At 35.8% G+C, this 6,678-nt stretch overlaps 1 long non-coding RNA gene across 1 annotated transcript; it reads left to right on the forward strand.

Moving 5' to 3' along the window:
- On the forward strand, nucleotides 1–602 carry LOC113463325. The gene is made up of 2 exons (XR_005508505.1): nucleotides 1–103; nucleotides 186–602. It is a non-coding gene; the product is annotated as an uncharacterized LOC113463325 (long non-coding RNA).
- The last annotated feature ends 6,076 nt before the right edge of the window (nucleotides 603–6,678 follow it).

The following is a 6,678-nucleotide window of genomic DNA, read 5'->3' on the forward strand; positions in this document are numbered from 1 at the left end:
GAAGAGTGAGATTAGACTGGTCATGCATGAAGATGTGAAATGCCACAGTGAGAAACTACCAATTCAAGTGAAGGATTCAAAGAGATACAATGATGGTTGCTTGGTATGTAGCTACTCCCTGAAATGTATCGGATGTAACTTCTGCACCGTGTGTTCTACATATTGAATTCTTTTGCTTGTTTCAGCTCTGTGTTCAAAAACTCCGAGTGGTAGGGCTGCAGGTTGAGTCACTCACTGTGGAATGCAAGTGCCTGGTGATTATCCTGATATTTATGGGACAGAGCAGTTCTTCCCATCTTAACGAAAAGGTGACAATTATTTGTTGAAGGTTAATCTAAATTTTGATGGTACGATGTGTTATCTCATGTCTTGATTGTCTAATTTGTTCATTTTGGGGCAAAAAGGTCAAGTTCAATATGTATAAATTTTTTTTGCATGACTAGCCAATGTGGCATTACAATGGTGGTTGTGGTTTGTCTTTCTTAGCCTTCTCATATGAGCTTCCAAAGAATTGATGCTAGGATCATGGAGGCAAATTGCTACAATATCTGTCAAAGGTGCATGATCTTTCTGCTTTCTAAATTTTGCTTAGTTCAAGCTTCCTGCACCTAATGTCTCTCTAGAAGGTTTTCACAAGGCAGATGCTATTAGTGGAACCAACTCTTGGAATACAGCAAAATCTGGGAAATAGTAAACAAGAGTTGATCTCTTTTTGAGAGGGGGGGGGAGACCCACCTGGTCTTATTAACTATCCAGGTCCTATTTTAGGAAGATGGCACTGACCAAGAGTTGAACTGAGAACCTTTGGTCACAAAGAAGTGTTTCCAGTGGGGAAAGGACCAGTTCACAAAATTTGGGAGGCATGTAAACAAGATAGTTTTCATGTATCAAAAGAAAGGTCTATGTTAGAAGCTTTCATGGTTCCTTGGTGCTTTCTGCCTATAGAAGGGATTAAAAGGAAATCAGAATTGCCAAGCTGTCAACACAATGCTATCCAGATTATTGCTCTTAATTTGTCTTCAGCTACTAAATTTGCAAATTAATGAAAGGAGGGAATCTGGCATGCTCTTAGAAATGCGCTGTGTAGAAATCTTGCTTGTTTCTTTTTTTTGCCCTTTCAATAGCAAATATTGCAAATTGTCCATGGTGAGAATTCATTTTAGTTTTGTTGGGCAAATGGTGCATAATTTTAGTTTTGTTCTGGTTTACAAGGTATTTAAGTTGCCAATTTCTAAACATAAACACTGCACACCCCAAGATGATCAGGGCCCGAGCCTCAGGGGCAGTACGAGATCTCCAGCTTAGCGCCAGACCCTTGACATTCTCCTGATTCCGGTGCTGTTGGCTCTCTTGGATTGGGCTATCTCCCAATCCATGGAGCCTTACAGACTCTGCCAAGCGAATCAACCGGCTGGTTGGGTGGCAATCCATGGAGCAACCATGTCCAGGAGCATCATTTTGTTTGGAGCAAACATTTCAAAATCAAAGATGATATGGGTGAAGACGATGAGATCATCCTATTTAGTTGCATCATGATGTTCCTACATGCAGTGATCTTAAATCACTCTCACTCTTTTGAATCATCGTCCCAACCCAGTGATGGATCCGTGAGGAGGTCGGATATCAAAGATCATCTTCTGGCAGTGATCTTGGGCCAAAATTTGAGAACAAAAATGCCCCCCAGTCCAGCAAGAAAAAAAGTATATATCAATATACTGTTATATTATCAGTATATTATATTATATTATATCAATATTATATATTATATAATTATATTTATGATTTATATTATATTATAAATATATTATTAATCATATTATTATTCAATGACAATTTTAAATTATAGTTGAAATATATTATTGTACTTTATATTATATAATGAAATTATTTAATATACTACTTCTATTTGTCTTATTTTTTAATCAAAATAAATATTTATATTAAAGAGTTTATTTAAGTATAAATAAAAATATTAATTCTATAATAATAATTAATATATGTTTATAGATTAATAATATATAGAACTAATAAATATATTTTTATGGAATACATTAGGGGTAGTTTTAATATTATATGGGTCAGTGATCATAGATTCCTAAGGAATATTAATCAAGTTACTCATGGATATCCGAGAATATGTAATTACTAGAACATAGCATTCCAAACGTAATAATCTTAAATCATGAGAGATCATATTATCCGAGATAAAGTTAGCAGTAATCTAAGATTACCTATTCGGGTCACCAAACACCACCTTAGAGTATCTTTTTCTGAAAAGCCTGCCTTATTTTCATATATGTAAACAAACATATAATCTTTATCGAAAATATATTTTGCATTAAAAATGCATTTCAAGATTTTTTATTTTTTATTTTGGCAAAATGATTTAGATCCCAATAAAAATTTATACTAGGTTTAAGTATGAGATGGTCAATAGTTTAAATAAATGTGCTACTAGATATTTGAAATAAGTATATCCGATGTTCAATGGATATGTGAGTAAATACATATATCTTGTTCCTCATGGTCTAAGGACAAAATTAATTTTAGAAAATCCTAAATATATACCTCGCTCTATGAAAATGTTTTTATAAAATCAATGGTTTAGTGGGTTTTATGCAAAATTCAGTTACATGAACAATTATTTTTTAAATTAATCTAGACGATCGCTGTGATCTACCTTAGTTGATGCAAAAATGTTAATAATGAACAAAGAAATACACAAGTTAGTAGTTGAATGTTTATCTGCATACAAGTTCACGCATGCGTAGAGTTGTGCTTGGCGGTGATCAGGTATAAAAATACATTAAATTAAGAAATAGATAATTTCTCTAAAGATGAAAATAAAGTACTCTTTTTGGCCAAACCTACTTGAAACAAACAGAAGGAAAAATCCCTTGAGAGGGCCCTGGACCCCAGAAGGAAAAATCCCTTGAGAGGGCCCTGGTCCCCAGGTTGTATCTTTCGCATGAAAGGATGATTTATTTTATATTTTTTTTACGATGTGCACCATTAGATTGCACACATAGCCGCCATAAGATCTATACAGACAAATGAAAGAGAGCGTTCAAAGTGCTTTAAGATCTATGCGAGATATGATCCAATAATTGATGTCGTAAAAGAAGAACCAATTATTCTTTCCGTATAAAAGATACAACCAAACCCTAGACACCCGACCCTCCCTAAGCCACCTCGAGGTGGCGCCTCAAAGACAACGTGAGGAATGGAGCATTTATGGCTTGATTGGGGTTAATTCCAATCTGGTACTTTGCCCTTGAAGGTGGCGGAGGGAACAGGCCTGCTTGATGCTTCTCGGCATCTAAAGAATGCCAAAGGAAACTTGCATGAATCAAAGCTTTACGTACCTCATGGATTCGACCATGATTGCCATACCATTGATTACCATCTCTACAAATTATCTGCAAAGCTTTCCCAAAGATTAATAAGTAATCTTCATAAATGTCTGGACTCCAGAGGTATAAAAGCGTAATAGAACAAAGTTGGGTTTTTTGAATGCACAAAACGAAATGGCTTTTGAAGAAGGCAATGCCAGAATCTTGGCTTTCTTTTAAACCAATCGATTAAAGCTGACAACTCTAGTTTTAATTAGACTTTAGAGCCATGGTGACATACTTTAAAGCGTGCTGATCTTTTGGTCGTAACCATCAAGACTCAAAAGCACAAGCATAGAGGATGAGGGCAGATTAATTTTTACACTTAAATTACTTAAACTTGAGCTAGCAACATAATGCCTCTCTCTTGTATATGTTTCTATCTAGGTTGCGACCTAGCACCATAGACACAGCTATGAGGCATCCTTTCTTTTCTTATCAAGAAATTAGCTAGATATGAGGAAAGTGTGCAACCAATCTTATTGCTAATCTACCTACTTACTCTATGTAACATCAAAGCCTAAGTCCTACACCATTGAGGTCCCCATCACTTTTTATGCCTCCAAAACTTTGTGTATATGTGTGTGTGAGTGTGTGTGTGAGTGAGACGCTATGCACATCCCTTCCAAAAAAACCTAAGTTTCTTCTAGTAAATATCCTTCATATTTGCTACAAATGCATACAATTTTGAAAGAAAACAATCCACAAGAGTCTTCAGTTTCATAAGAGTCTTCAGTTCTTATACCAAATTTATCCAGAGATGGTTAATTACAAAGTTGCGATGTAATATGCCATTGGAGCTACAAAGTAGGCTAAAAAATTTATCTGAAACACTTTGAAATCATAGGGAATATATGATACTTCCATGTACTCCATCTTGTTTCTAGTATATTTATATGTCGTAAACAAAAGCTACATATATACACACAAACACATATATGTCCTACAATTATCATGTATTTTTGTGTACATACGTTTAATTTATTCTCTTTTGATAGAAAGCCAAAATTATTTGCCTAATAGATATCAGAGAAATGCCAAATAAAGCAAAAAAAATACATGTACCTTTTGCTCTTCACGGCAAGATCATCCACGTAGCACTCGACCACTCTGTGGAGTAGATCATAAAATTTAACATGCATAACTCGTTGGTATGTGGCTCCATATTTTTGAGCCCGATCGGCTTGATTTTGTAGCAATAAATCGCCTTCGAACAACTAATTCAAAACTTCAATAACTTTAGGTTTTGGTTAATTCACCTAATTCAAGATCTAATCTAGTCTGCTTCTTCACAAACACTTTCATCCTATGTTAGTATTGTTACGGCCTATGAGAGGGTGAGACAGTGGTTTTACTCAATTTAAGGACTCGTTTGGTTAACGGGAAGCATTTTCCCTCATGGAAATATGATTCCTAAGAAGAAGATTTCTAGGAAGAAAATGCCTGGGAATGTATTTTTGGCATATTTGGTTAAACATTGAAAGTGACAGATTTCCAGAGTGCTTATGTTTGGTTGACCATCCACTTTCTTGGAAAAGTTATGTGTAACTCCTATTATACCCTTAATAAAAATTAGGTCTTTAATACCTCTTTAATGCTGAAGGGCATTTTGGAAAAAAATAAAGATAGAGTGATTCCCACCTCATGGGAAAGTTACTTTCCAATGAAATGTGGGAATTATATTCTCATGGAAATACAACTTTTCCATCTTTCTTCTTTGAAAACTCAAGTACTTTCGTTGACCGCACTTTTTACTCTTTTTTTCTTGCGAACCAAACGAGCCCTAAGGTTTATATTCTTTGCTCCTTGATTACTAGAAAATTATTCTCAAGTAGATTTCTGCAAAATTCCCGCACGTTACGAGGGAATCACATTTATTAGCAACTAATCTAAACCTTTAATTAACCTGATCCAAAATTCAAAATCCAGTCCTCAAACCTATTTCAACCTATCCAGATTCGGAGCAAACCCAAAAGGGGGTGACATGGTGGTCCCTTATTCAAAAGGCGACTCAAATTGCATATGATTCAAGGTCCTTGTTCATGCAAACTTTAGCACCGGACAGGTGATAAAGCAGTGCAGAATACCAAGGCATCCCACATGAATAGGAAAGGAAAAAAGAAGAAAGGACAACAATCTCCCTTGAAAGGAGAGAAAGGGCTAAAGAAAATAGGACATGGTTTCTAAAGACAAAGCAAAGATCAAAGCAGTCAACAAGGATTCTAAAAATTCACCAGGTGCGTTAACCAATGCAGAAGAGGTTATTAAACAATAAGGGATTTCATTCATCAAAAGGAGCAATGTCACTATATGAGCACTAGCTGCTATATATTTTATAAGATCATGTACTGTTACTAGGCATCAATGGAGCACCCCTTCTCAGTGACCTGATTTTTATAGAAGATGATAGAAAGCTTGGCAGATGATTGAGAGGTGGAGGCCATGAATGCATTTTGTTTACAGTGGCAGTATTTCTTATTGGAAGTTGGGAGCTTGGAACGGCGCCCTACTAATTTAGACCGTTTGAGATAGGAACAACCGCAGGCGCATTGATAACTGCAAAGTATTGGAGAAACAAGATAGGTTTTTGGACAATGGCATGAGTATAAATAACAATTTTAATGAACTTATGATCTTAATTAACAAGTTAGTCCAATAGTTGACAAATTATGATAAAAGGTCACAAGGAATGCATAAAGAAAGAAGATGATTGACATAAAGAGATGAAAGGGTAAAAGAATGACTTTGCTTTTTCTTATTATTTTTTAAGAAGTAGGGGTGCATCCTAACTTGCATATTCATGTAGATTAGCAGCCATGTATTCTTCTATTGTACTAGAAGCTATCAGCTTTGAACTGAGGCTTGCCAGTTAATTAAGGGCATGTTGGAAACTCTCTATTGGATCCTATATGCTACCAGGATTGATGTTTTAGATTTTATAAATTCATATCTATTGAGATAATGGAGTTGAGATGTTCAGATATATATATCCTATCAGGATTGCTTGGCACTAGACTTGCTTATCAGGCAGGCTAGATTGGGTTTGGGATGGGCTCAGCCTTAGGTATAATCAAAATTACCTAGGTCTGAGTTATGCCTGGACCGACCTTTCGGCTTACTTCCTAGGCCTGAGCTTGGTAGCTTCAAGCTTCAGACCAAGCTTTAGACTTTTTCGTATGAAAGTCCACCACCTCAATCAACCACCCAAATCATTTGTTTTCCCTTAATATCAAGTCCACTCTTGATCCCCACTTTCAGTTTGCGGCAACGGTGATGAAATCCGACC

This window comes from Phoenix dactylifera, unplaced genomic scaffold, assembly GCF_009389715.1.
Source record: "Phoenix dactylifera cultivar Barhee BC4 unplaced genomic scaffold, palm_55x_up_171113_PBpolish2nd_filt_p 000526F, whole genome shotgun sequence".
Taxonomy (NCBI): domain Eukaryota; kingdom Viridiplantae; phylum Streptophyta; class Magnoliopsida; order Arecales; family Arecaceae; genus Phoenix; species Phoenix dactylifera.